General features: G+C 36.4%; 1 protein-coding gene across 1 annotated transcript in view; it reads left to right on the forward strand.

Annotated features, from left to right (window-relative positions):
* Nucleotides 1-13800, forward strand: part of LOC135083773 (protein phosphatase PP2A 55 kDa regulatory subunit) — a 51120-nt gene that overhangs the window by 351 nt on the left and 36969 nt on the right. The window lies entirely within an intron of this gene.

A 13800-nucleotide genomic window follows, 5' to 3' on the forward strand; every position in this document is an offset into this window, starting at 1 on the left:
ACTGCACAATGTTTCCATCTTAGCCAAACTTAAACTATGAAAAAAAATCCATTTAAAATTGTTACGGGTTCGATTCCCATTCAGTCCGCTAGAGTCAGCCACAATATTTGCATAAAATTCAAAATACTGTACCTGTAGATACCTACCTAAATATTTTATTAATTACTTAATAAATATGTTTTTTACGCTGTTTAGTTTAACTGTAGGTATGTTTAACCTGCATAATGAGGTCAAGGCGAAAATATTTTTTGTTAGCAAGTGAAACGTTTTAATTTTATTTAATAAGTAAACCAATCGTGCGTAAATATAAATACTTAGATAAAAGGAAATAGGTATAAGAAAAAAAAGTTAAACCACCAGGTTATAGCGCTCTACTATAATTTTTAGCATAATCAAACTGGATATTTTAAGTCGTTCAAACTTTGAAGTAGATATTTCAGTTTAATTATTTCGTAATATACAAACACTAGGTAAAATTAAGTAAGTAAATAAATAAACATTTTATAAAAAAGAAACACCTGCTAAGTGCGCGCCAGACCCAGTGGTCTTTGGCGATATTGCTATCATCAAATAAACACGCACTATGGCTATTTTAAGTATCTTTATTGGCAAATTACTTATTTTAGTAAAGTGAAATAATGTAGAGAAAACTGTTACATTTGATACGTGTTATCTACCTATTGTCTACATTAAAGTAAAAAATACCCATAGAACTCTACCTTTGAAGGCTTTTGCATAACTGTAGTCTTAATATTAAGTAAGACATTTAATACTATATTTTCTTATCATTTAATAACATCTTTACACATAAGTATATTATTATACACTTTTATATAGTTATAATACGCTTAACACTTTGTTATTATTGTGATTAAATGCGAGAAACGCGACAAATTGAACAACACAAGCTTACTTACCTTGTGTAAGGTCGTGAAGTTCTTACTACTTAAGTAAGTACATTTACGTTAGTATAGATAGGTTAATATAATGTATACTCTACTACATGGTCATAGTTATGGGCACACTTTTATGGCCATCCGTAGATTGTTGACATCTGTCACCCGCTTGGAACTGGGGAAGTGCGTCCATAGTTTGGAATTAATATTATTTTCTTCTTACGTTATACGGGTCCAATGTCAGTTGAAACTTGAACTTTACTGGTAGGTAGGTATTAAATCAGCAAAAACGCCGGTGGGGGCATAAAACAAGGTCCTACGTCACGAGCTAGTTGTCATTGATTGCCGGCATCATAAAACACGTTTTTTGATTAACTACTACGCCAATGACGTACCTAGTATGGACCAGACACGTGAGCAATATTCACGAGAGAAGGATAATTTAAACTTGTCTTAGGCCCAGAACAGACGGTGAAACGCAACTGCAACGAAACTGCAACTGCTAAGTAGTTACTTTTGAGTTGCATCTAAGTTTCTGCCATAGTGTCTGTTGAGAGATCATACATGACGCGACCAGTTTGAAACTTTCAGTTTCATTCATCAGAATCATCAGAAAGTTGCAGTCTCGTTGCAGTTGCGTTTCACCGTCTGTTCTGGGCCTAACTTACTCTACAAGTAAGTAGGTACGGTCGCCATCACATCAGTCTAATCTAAAACATAAGTTTTAAGCTCAGTTTAAGTAGATGCTTAATAAGAAATAATGTATTGTACAAATCGGACGACAAGGGATTCGAAGTACCGACCCTCGAATCAGCAAGAATTTTGCGCTGACACCGTTGGGTTATTTTTGACAACTCTAGGAATTTAATTAATGTCATGTTCATTACAAATTATGCTTTCACAAGTCTTTGATAGATATATCTGGCAGATAGATTAGTATAACCGTCAATCAGCAACCATTATTTGCTAACGGCTACATACTAGGCGACCACGGGCCTGAAGACGTAGCGTGGGCAGGCCCCCCTCTAGGTGAACCGACGATCTGATGAAGGTCGCTGGAAGAACCTGGATGCGGGCAGCGCAGGACCGGTCATTGTGGAAATCCTTGGGGGAGGCCTTTGTCCAGCAGTGGACGTCATTTGGCTGAAACGAACGAACGATTTTCAAGAACAGGTGAAAATGACCCCTAAGATTCTCGCTCCAAAAACGTCAACAATCAAGGTTTTAGTTTGTTTGTATTCTAGCAGTCAAGTGGTCATACACATACAATAATGATTTCTGATATGGCGCAATCCGAAGGTTGCGCGTTGTCACGAATGTAAGATTGTGTAGCATTACTGGGTCATTATCTTATTTATTTGCACGTTTTACAAGGTAAGGTAATAATATTTGCAACGCACTTTGTTTTGTTTTGATTTGACGCTTCTGCATTTTCTTGCTCGTACAACGCGAGTTACGCAGGTTCCAATCTCGCGTAGAATAATGTTGCTGCTTTTCAAGAAGGAAAAGTACCGTGCGGTGCTTTAATAAGATGCGTAGCAAAAAAGTCACAAAAGTCCATTTAAATTTTTAAAAGGTACTTTAGGTACATATCCCAGGATAGTTTATAAACTCTACCAAAGCTGTGCTTACCTACTTGTTTTTGTACTGTGACTACGAGATTTGGAACTAAGATTCATAGTCAAAGCCTGTAAAGAAAGAGCGTCCTACTATGATAGTAATCGCAACTGTGGAAAATTGGTGGCATTGTTTTGTTTACCCTTATAATTAGTATATACCTACTTACTTTTGGCTATCTTTATTGGGAACTTTTCTACCTCTCGTTCCCATTGCTGCAACTCCTGTGTAGCTTGACCGCCATAAAACCACAACCAGTGAAGGCCAAGTTTATCCCGGGGGAAAATTAAACGGTCTTTGGTTGGAACCACAACGAATTTAATCAGATGATCAAAGGAGGAGTTTGAAGTTGAGGATCCGATTTTGGTTAATCTTTACGTGCTTAAATTGTTTGTGGTGTTTTCTCGTCCCTATTTCGCACAATCGTAAACCTCCTTACTTACCTGCTTAACCAACAGTTAGCGGAAATACTACACGTGCATCGACCCTCGTTACAAGTAGGTACTTGTAAATTGCAACAATTAAGTATTTACCGGAGTAAACCGCATCAAAACAGACCCATCTAGTTCTAACCGGTCGTCATTAGCCAATTAAAGGTAAGTATCCAGATGGAACTGCTTACAACTGGAAAACAATAAGTTAATTTGAAGTTAATGTCTAGTTACGAACAGTTTACGGTAAACTTTGATGGATGCTAATAGAAAATAAGACTACTATATTATTACTGAGTACTTATTTAATGATGATTTGGACAATATGAAGATAGTCGGGTGTGCGTTAGGTACCGCAGCAGCATGGTGACGCTGATCAAGACGTGCTTAGGTACAGAAAAGTGCTTTTTGGGAACCGTGTACTTTTCTGAAGTTTACATTTTCTTAGTAACAAAGAATTGTGTATTTCTAACCAATTACCTAAAATAAAGTCGGAAGTCACGGAGTGTGGTATAGCATTTTGCGGCTAAAAAGTTATCCTCAAATAGAGTTTTAGACTATATTAAAAGTAAACACTCTACTAAAGAACAGAAGAAACATGCAAAAGAAATGATGTTTTCTTTATGTAATAAAAACTAACAGAAGAAATTGTCCGGCACTGCCAATACTTAATAACACGGTAGCCTTTGTTTTTTTAGTTACTTACCATATAATGTCGCATACGTGACGCACCCTGTATTGTTTGCATGACGGTCGGGTTGTCTCATATTTAAGGTGACCATAGAACATCCTTTAAGTAAGATTGTCCCACTTGCATTCGCTCTGTCCCGCTTTCTGAAGAAAAGGGGGACGCAGAATGACAGTTTAAAAAAAACAAGAAAGTTCGAAACGGAAAATAAAAAAAAACATTCAAACAAATTTAAAAAAAAATTCATTGTTCATATTAAATTAAATGTAAAAAATATCAAAATCTAATATCTCTAGTAGGTACCTAAGTTAATAAAGTAGCTTACTGATAACACCTACTGATTTTTTATAATTGCCTGTGTTATGTACCTATTAAATAAGTCTGAAACTGAAATTATTTGATGTCCCGATTTAAGTAGTGTTTAAATCTTGGCCAGTGTACTCACTCAAGCCGCACGTTGCGCTCTGTTAGTTTAAACCAAATTGTGTTGCTTTCGTCATGTTACGAATGAGTGGTTTGATAAATCTTTGTTTGTAAAGCTATTTCTAATTATTCTTCTTCAATCGTGTGGTCTTATCTCCGTCTCTATCACTTGGTGTCAGACAACGTGATTATGGAGTCAAGTAAAACTGGACATCAATCTGAGTACGGTGATAATTAGGTCAAGTTTCCACTAAAGCGGAGAGAAAGACATGTGTTTCAATTTCAGATTTTCCATTTTTTATTCCATTTCCTCTACTTACAAGGTCATTTTATTCAGTGCTTAGGCCCTTTCCAAGGCACTTATTTAAATACACGTCCATAATATAGCTTGCCCTACCACCACTTCGGGATAACATTATTATTATGGGCTGGTGCTGAGAAGAAGTGGCGGAAGAAACTTTTCACTCTGCACTACCATATACTTAGATGCTTTATTGCAAAAAAAATGTTATAGGTACCTACTTAGTCCATGTGTTGTACAGAAACAAACAAAGTATAATTGTGTAACACAGGCTATTATTTTGTTTATTAAGAAATAAGTTATATCCATAATCTCATTTGCCAAACCACTTTGTACCTAATATCCAATCTAGAGCACAAATCTTATTAATTTTCTTTATAGGCTTCATTTCAAAGTTATTGTTATGTAAATATAGCGATTATGACTTTATTTGAAGGCCGATAGCTTAGTGGATGGCGCCATTTAACAGACTTAAGTATGCTTTAACGCGGTTGCAGGTTCAAATCCCATAAAATGTAATAATCTTCTTTAAAACATCAAGCTGCTTATCTTTTAAATTACAGATTTTAATGAAAGAAAGAATAAAATATTGTTTAATTAATATCATCAGAAATACAGATGAGTGTACTATTATTATAATGTTCTAACTAACTTCCTAATTGTTACCAACAACAATAATTTTATTATCCCTCCTATAACAATTTCAATTAAGCCAATCCATCAAAATCAACAAGCATTAACTGTCAAAGTTTCCCTTTGAAGTTTACCCTTGGGTAGGGTTGCCATGGATTTAGATTTGTCTGGACTTTTGGTTGTACTTTAATAAGTTAATCGGCTTTTTATTTGTCCTACGAAGTTACATTGAAAATGGAATAACAGAAAATAGTAACGTGTACTTTACTCGTGCGACTAAATGTCCTTTTTGGAAGTACTTACATAGTAGGTATGTATGGGTTTTTTGTTGGTCTATTCAACTTTGAACGCCTGTATTTAATCACCCAGAGCGACACTGGTGTCCTTTGATCACCCATGGATAAGACACCTAACACCTAGGTTGGTGATCTAAGTGAACTTCTTATCCATGGGTGAGCAAAGGACACCAAAATATCGCTTGAGGACACCAAAGTGTCACTTTGATCACATGGGTGATCAAATTCAGGTGATCACAAGATGAATAAGTAGACCTTTTTGTCAGGATTTTCCGTTCTTGATGGTTACCCTACACGAAGTCACCGACCTCCACTGCCTCCACCCAAATCTCTTGCGTTCCTTCGCTCTGTAGGCTTACGAACAAATAAGGCTTTAAACAAATTACGACGATACATTTCTTTGCATTAAAGGATAAAATGTAAGTAGAATAAACAGAAATGTGTGCCAGATAAGATAAAATATTGTGACATGTGCAAGAAAGTGCCTGTCTCTCTCTCGTGAAATGTCACGGAGTTGCACCACCTTATTTTAACCGTGCCATAACCTTAACTGATGTTTTTTGTATGGATGGATGGATGGATTTTGACAGACTGACGTTTGTTAAAGTTATAGTAAGATGCTGCAACCCAGCCTTAGGGTTTAATTGCGTAACATCGCCACTATCTTTCAGTTCATCATCATCATTTCAGCCACAGGACGTCCACTACTGAACATAGGCCTCCATATTGACCGGTTGGTAGCGGCCTGCATCCAGCGCCTTCCTGCTGCCTTTACGATGTCGTCGGTCCACCTGTGGGTGGACGTACCATATTTTACTTTAGAGATATTTTCCCCTATTGAATTTATGACTAAATAAAAAGACAAGGTCAAGGAAACGTCATGTACCACTCATAAAATCAATTTTCACATTAAATTTTTGTTGAATACGCTAGAATAGCTTTTACACCCACCATAAATTATAACAATAGTCATTCAGAAGTCGTCATTACCTGGCTACCCTCGGTTTGTTTACGTTCAACGGCAAGGTCCTCGCGAGGTCGACGCCTTATACGCTGGTAAAATTCCGGTCTACGATATACGCACGACTGATACTACCGATGATAGTAGAGTAGTATTAAAGATCTATGACCTAGAAGCTTCTAAGATTGTCTTTGGACAGCTTTAAGCAGCTAAATTGTAGGTTTCGTCACAATTGGTAACTAAGTACCTAAGCGTGGTGTGTTAAATTCACGTAATCTAAAGGAGTTTTCTAAACCTTGTCAGGACAGGGTAGGCTTTGCCAACGATTTTTCTTTGCGTGGCCCTCAAAATTATTAAATATTGTTGCAAATTTTAAATGTTACATGACTATAGATGTAACTAACTGCGCTACATGATGGACTTATCAAATCGTGAACTTGAGGAGCTTAACATAAGAAGATCAATCAACACACAACACTTTACTAACTTGAAACTTTACAACAAAACTTTGGGCTTCTTCACCACGCATCATGTTTCAAGACCTAAATTGACCCAGTTTAAACTTAATTGAGATGCCAATATAAATAACTTAGTTTTCCCTTGTAATCTCATGCTATCCAAGTAGTTAACTACTATACTTAAGTACCCAAGTAAAGTACCTACTTAAAACTTAGCGATTAGGTAGAGTTCTTTTAGAGTAGAGTAAATTATTCTCAAACTAAATTTTAAATAAACAAATTGAATTTATTTAAAAGTTTTCAAACTAAGCGGCGCGGCCGCCCGCGACTTCGTACGCGTGGATCCCTTAGGGGTTGAATTTTGCAAAATCCTTTCTTAGTAAGCACATACTGAGGCACATACCTACGTTATAAAAGGAACCCCCATACTCCTAGCACTTGTAGCACAAAGCTTGTAGTTTCTGAGATTTCGTGATGAGTGAGTCAGTTAATCAGTGACCTTTCGCTTTTATAGATATATACAGCTAGCTAAGCTATATGTTTTCCTGTTGCGCAGTCCGTTTGATTGAAATCAGCTTGTTATTATAGATGTTAGACATGCACCTATTTTATTAATTATTAATAAACCGCAGTATTCAATAGTTGATGGAATATCCACCCTTATTTTTATTACTCATAAAGAACAAAATTGAAAGTAACGATAACATTGTCACTGCTGTAGTTTGTAGTTGTAGTAAGTACCTAGGCTATCATTATAAATCCACATTTATACTAGATACTGGTTTGTAAAATAGGTCACAATGCTTATTTAGTTTAATTGAGGAAATGTCTAATTGGTTTTTAAATGCATTGATAAAATATTTTCAACGCGTACGTGACTCGGGGACACGCGCTAGGTTTTATCAAAATCATTTATTGCCAATTAAATAGTTAATGAATAATAATATTAATAAAAGGGTTACATTTTGGTTACATTCATTTATGTCTTCGTTAAATTTGTATCTTATGTCGATCTAAAAGAAAGTAATGCCCGTTTTCACCATCAATCCTTAATTAACATGCTTTTATTAGGTCGTCGTGTATGTAACTAACTAAATACATATGTAATCAGTCCTGGATCTTTCAAAAGGCCGTATAGGCCGCGGCCTAGGGGCGGCAGATTTCAGATGACGCTTACTCGATTTCAGAAGATAAAAGTTAAATAAAGATCCAACCCCACCCTAGCCTACGGGCGGCAAAACTGTAAATCCGCCACTGTATGTAATGGAATCTAAGAATCTGAATTACACGCACTTTTAATACTTGTATCATCATGAAACTTGGCAATTATAGATTAGATGACAACACAATATTAAATTATGGTACCATCGAGCTGGTCTGATGATGGGACTGGAAGGTGGCCATAGGAACTCCTGAACGAAACGGCGGAATCACATCGAGTTTGGGTTCATTGGATTTGTCCAGAGAGCAGAAATAACTCTGCTCTCTGGATTTGTCTTTCCGAGCATAATTATTAAAAGCGTGTTTTTAGTTTTTTAAAGTAGGTTATTTTTTTTTAAGAGACCCCTATGAAAACAAAATTCCTGTTAAGAGTCTGTGTTCTCACTTAAAAATTAGCGATTGATTGTGAAAACGGACATATAGGTACCTTTTTTTTTTTACGTGGAAAAAATGCATAAAACTGCATACCCGCCGCAGTGGTCATGGCGACGGGTTATGTGGGGCTCTCCCCGCCAGAAGGGCGGGGCCTACCCACTAAAATAACCACGAATGTCCATCTCTCTGAGCATAGAGGAAGTACCGGTGTAGCGAGGCCTTGACCCGATTTCCGCCTATGCCCAGTTTGTCCACGGTTGCAGACCCATCTTTTGACCACGGGGGACACATAGGTACCTACACTAACCCTCTGCTTGAAACATTTTAAAAGTATGTAAGTTTTTTATATGTACCTACTCTATCAATTTTACTTTGATGGTAGCGAATACATCAAAGGATCTTTATTTGTATTTTTTATTAAAAATACACAAAATACATAACATTTTAAATAAAACAGAATGGGTATTATGTTTTTATCCTCAAAAAGCAATTATGCTCAGACAGGCTTCGCATAAAAGTACAAATTAAAAGAATCCTTAACGGTTCGCCCTCTGTTTTTGCGGGTTTAAAAAAGACAAAAATGTAGAGTCCGCTTACGTAACATTAATTTGTGTATTTTATAAAAAGATAAGCTTTTGTAGGATATTTTCAGTTATGAAATTTTAATTCCCACCTTTCCATTAATTTCATCTAATCACTTGCCACTAGCTGTGCCCGCGACTTGTGTACGCGTGAAAATAGTTTAATATTTCTCATTTTGCAACATTATTCATACTGCTCCGCCCCTTTTGGCTGTAGGGTGATGTTAGCCTTCCTCGATAAATGGGCTATCGAACATAAAAATATTTTTTCAAATTGAACTAGTAGTTCCTGAGATTATCGCGTTCAAGCAACCAAACAAACTCTTCAGCTTTATATTAATAGTTTAAGAAGTAAGATTACCATTGTGTGGATGAGATCGCTCCCTAGAGATAAGACCGTCTAAACTCTAAATTATACCGCTTCGATGTTGTATTTAATAATAACTTTAAAACAGTAACTAGATTCAATTTACTATCCGCATGCTCTCAACTACACACAGGAAGTGACGTGTGAAGTAAAAACCACTTCTGCAACGTTGCATTGAATGACAGCGATTAGCGGAGGTCACGCTGGCGGTACTGTGCTAGTGGCGCTAGTCATCCTGCGTACTCCAAGGGACAGGGTTGATTTCAAATACGTTAATATCGTCAGTTATTCGAAATTTTGACATATTTTCTATACTGAAACTGTCAATGTGCCAGTTATACCAGGAGTTATTCTCGGATAAAAGCTTGGTCGAATCGGGCCTAGCCGTAGTTAAACTGCTACAAGATTAAAATGTACGTAAGAATAAAATCAGTCAAATTGCAGTATTGCTATCAATGACTAAAAAGGGTTAATCAAAATGTCAAATAATTAAAAAAAATAAGCAATAACGTTACGGGGTATGGAGTTAGCGTATGTGCCTAAGCGCTTACCTGCCGGGATTTTGTACATGTACATCTTTTCAATCTTGCCTATCTAGAGACAGAACATGTTCTGAATTTATATTATGTCACCAGATGACCCCGATTTCTTAAGTCACTGGCTAAACGCACTTTAACATAGGAGGTTCTCCTCATTCATTAGTACTTTTTTTTAACTCAACTTTGGAGTTATCCCGGTTTGTTTAGAACCTAATGAGGTAGGGCCTTACTTTTATGATTGTTCAAAAAGAAATAAATTATATGTTTCCGAGCTCGGGTAAGTTAATTTACACGAAATTTATTACAGCTTATTTGATACAACAAAGAGAGGATGAAAAACAATTTAAAGCTGACCTAGCAACGGTGGTACAGAGAAAAATTCTTTATTATTCAGCCATTTGTAAAATGTTATATTTCTGCAAAAAATAATGCTTGTTCATCGCTTTTTTGCACATCAAACGACTTCTCGCGGTCTCGCTCGATCCTCCGGTCGTTGCCCTATTTACTGAAGTATATAATGACGTAATCAACCGAATACTATAGGGCCGTTGAGGTGGTATTGGTCTTCAGTCAGCTCTTTTAATTAAGTGAGTGAAATAGCAAAGGAACGGTTTTTGTAAAGCAATTTTGATTCGAATAAAAATACTTAATTTAAATTGACCTAAGACGATCAGGAGCTCATGGAAAAGAATTTATTAAGCAATCAGAACTCTTAAGGAATCTTTTGGTAAACGAAAGTTTTAATCGGAAAATTAATTAGGTAGATAGGCACAAAGATTACAGTGTGCTTGCTCTAAATCAATTTAATCTTTAGGTTTATGTTTATAGTCCCGTTTCTAACTGAACCAAAGCTTTTATCTCTATTGCCACTACTTATTGGGTCAGATACCTCAGTGGTCCAATTTTTTTGGTGGGTACTGTGAGACTATTTCCTCTCGGAATCGTGGCGAAAGAGTTCTTATTACAAAAGCGATTTGATATTTTCAGAAGGTGTTCATTGAAAGGGTCATTCGTCTCTCTCTGACAGTGATTAGACAACCGAGGCGTTAAATCCTATGTCCGCTAGACGCAAACAAATTAGATCAGCCCCTGTAATCCTTCCTTTCAGTATACAAAGTATTAATGACTGAAGCTCATCATTGTGCTCGTGTCTTTTTATAGTTTATTCTCATGCTCGGTCGATAAATGTGTATTCGGTGATTCCCCTCCGTTGAGTCACGTGACAGCGCTTTTGTTTAAAAGTGCACTGTTTAAATAAAAACTGTCGTTTAAAAAAAATACCATTTATGTTATTTTTTACAAGACAATTCCTCCTGATACCTACATACCTAATAGGATTTCAGTTTCAGTTAACAACTAAAACTACATTAAACCTGAAATAGTAGGTACTTAGGCATTTAGTAGAAAATCTACACGTATTATTTTCGCTCTACTTTTGTTCAGTATCCGTGCACTTTAAGTTATGTAACAAAAAATTTTGCCCAGTAAAAAGTTTCAAAACTAATAAATTACGATCCTTAAATTATAACGAAAAGAAATAAATTTAATCATTGTACTAATTACAGTGACGATGATGTAACAAGAAAGTGCAATTACATACATCTTATTTTGTACAGTTAACCGCACTTCAGAATATACGTTTGTGGCAAAACCACCCTTATTGCTACGTCATAAGATGCTTCAGTGGTTTAATTGATGTGATATCGTCCATGCATCAGTATATGAACAATTACTATGCTAATGAAAGTGTGGTAATAATTAAAGCCATTCGTGCGAATCCAGGAAATATTACGTATAGATTGATTGAGTAGAACATCTAGTGCACTATAGCGTGATGAGATTAATGTACAGCAGTTAACAGCAATACAAGACTTAAAAATGTAGTAGAATAGAATTGAAATATTTTGCAACAATTAACGTTAATCTCCACTATACGGCAGAAGGAACACCCCAGGTTTTTAGTGGGTTCGAGTCCCACCACTCCCACATAACCTGCCGTCGTCCCCCGGCGGTAGGTATGGATAGGCCATTTTCCTGGGATAAAAAAATGGAAATAAAATTATTTAGCCGCTGCGATACAAGCGTTAGCTTAGTGCAGAAGCCACTGAAAATGTTTTGTCTGTAAGTACTACTTCTCAGAAATAAAGCTATTATTTATTATTATTGAAAATATTTGAATTTTTAAGTGCGTCAACTTCAACCGTAAATAATTTTATTGTAATTTTGAAACGCACACTATCCCTTTGACTATGACGAAGTAGGTTCTAAACCAGAATAGATACACGCGGATATGAACCTAATCGAAGGACAGCTTTATAAGGAAAGAGCCAGTTTCCATTATCTATTGTTTTTCTCGGAAACTCCAGTAAGTAGTTATATTCTTTTAAATGATCATTGCATAAACGTACTCGTACCAGTTGATTTAAAAAACCGCTGTTAATAGGTTTGGTTTTCAACTTGTCTTTTATCGTTTTAGCGCTCACCAGTTGGCGCCACTGTAGAGTAAGGTCCGGACACTTGCTAGTGGCTAAGAGGTACTTAGTTAGTGGCTATCTCATTTGCATTCACCACGAGCTACTATGGAGTATGTCCTGCCACTCACTAGCCAGTGGTGCCAACTGTTACGTTAGTCCTCACTGACAACTATTAATACCTACTTAAGTTACTGCTGTTTTATAATGTTACGGAAACAATGTTTGCGATTTACGACTTCACACTTATATCTACATAGAAAATGTGTTCCATCCTTTACGACAGTAAAGACATAACTTAAACAGGTAATCGTTTCCGTATGACTTTACTAATTTTGTTAGATAGGATCTGATTTTCTATTTTTATTGTTTAGGTTTTAAAAAGCTGTTGATCCGGCTCGAAGGACCAGGTTTGTATTTAAAAGGGTAAAGAAATTTGAAGTTCAAAACAGTGACGTTACAAACATACGCATTTGGGCCTGAGTAAATATACTTTTTTGATGTTATTTACCTACTTCAAATTGTCCTTGTTGCCCTTAGGGCATTAATAATATTATGTTGTTGTCGTTTATTCGGAGTCAGTCATGCGCATTTAAAATAAGTACCTATCCATCTGCTTGGGAAATGACCCGGAAAAATGTCCTACCTTAGTTAAAGTAATCAAGAGGAAACGATCCATAGCGAAGTATTTATACGAGTACCAGAGCAGTAGAGACAGTCGTTATTTTGAGGTAGGCAGTTAGGTATAATTAATTTCAAACGACTGATTTTCATGAAATGTGTAAAAAAATACAGTCAACCAGACAGGCTTGTTATTCTGTATTTAATCTTCCGTATGCATGCAACAACAAGTTGAGGGTGATTAGATTGTCGTTTATTATTTCATCATTATCATTTCAGCCATAGACGTCCATTGCTGAACATAGGCCTCCCCCAATGATTCTTTGACCGGTGATTTATCAGGCCTACATTGCGAGATGCGGCAATGTTGGTCCTGCCATGGAGCGCCAAAGAGTTTTCCCGCTTATTTTATGACTGCTACCTATTTTTTAGCCACATAAATGGACTACTACGACATTAATATGGACTAGACACTAAGTGGACTGACGATCTGGTAAAGGTCGCGGTAAGAACCTGGATGCGAGCAACGCAGGACCGGTCGTTATGGAAATCCTTGGGGAGGCCTTTGTCCAGCAGTGGACGTCATTTGGCTAAAACAACAAAATGGAAAACCCATTTATAAGACGATAGTGAATGAAACCAAATTGAACTAGAATTAATCAACGTTGACGTCAACGACACCAATCATCCTAAATTCTATGATAATTCCAAATGTCAACAACCCTAACTTAATTAATCGTGAATAATCAAGAACCCTAAACACAATCCACGTCCGATTCGATTATTCAACATCGATAACGTTTAAACCGATTGTTTACTCAAGTGATTCACAAATCGATGCTTGCCTTGCTTGAGTCAAGAGGTCAAGTTCAATAAGACAGGTATTAATAATTTATAGAAACCTTCAGCCGTGATCGATTT

The sequence above is a fragment of the Ostrinia nubilalis genome, chromosome 24 (assembly GCF_963855985.1).
Source record: "Ostrinia nubilalis chromosome 24, ilOstNubi1.1, whole genome shotgun sequence".
Lineage (NCBI taxonomy): Eukaryota > Metazoa > Arthropoda > Insecta > Lepidoptera > Crambidae > Ostrinia > Ostrinia nubilalis.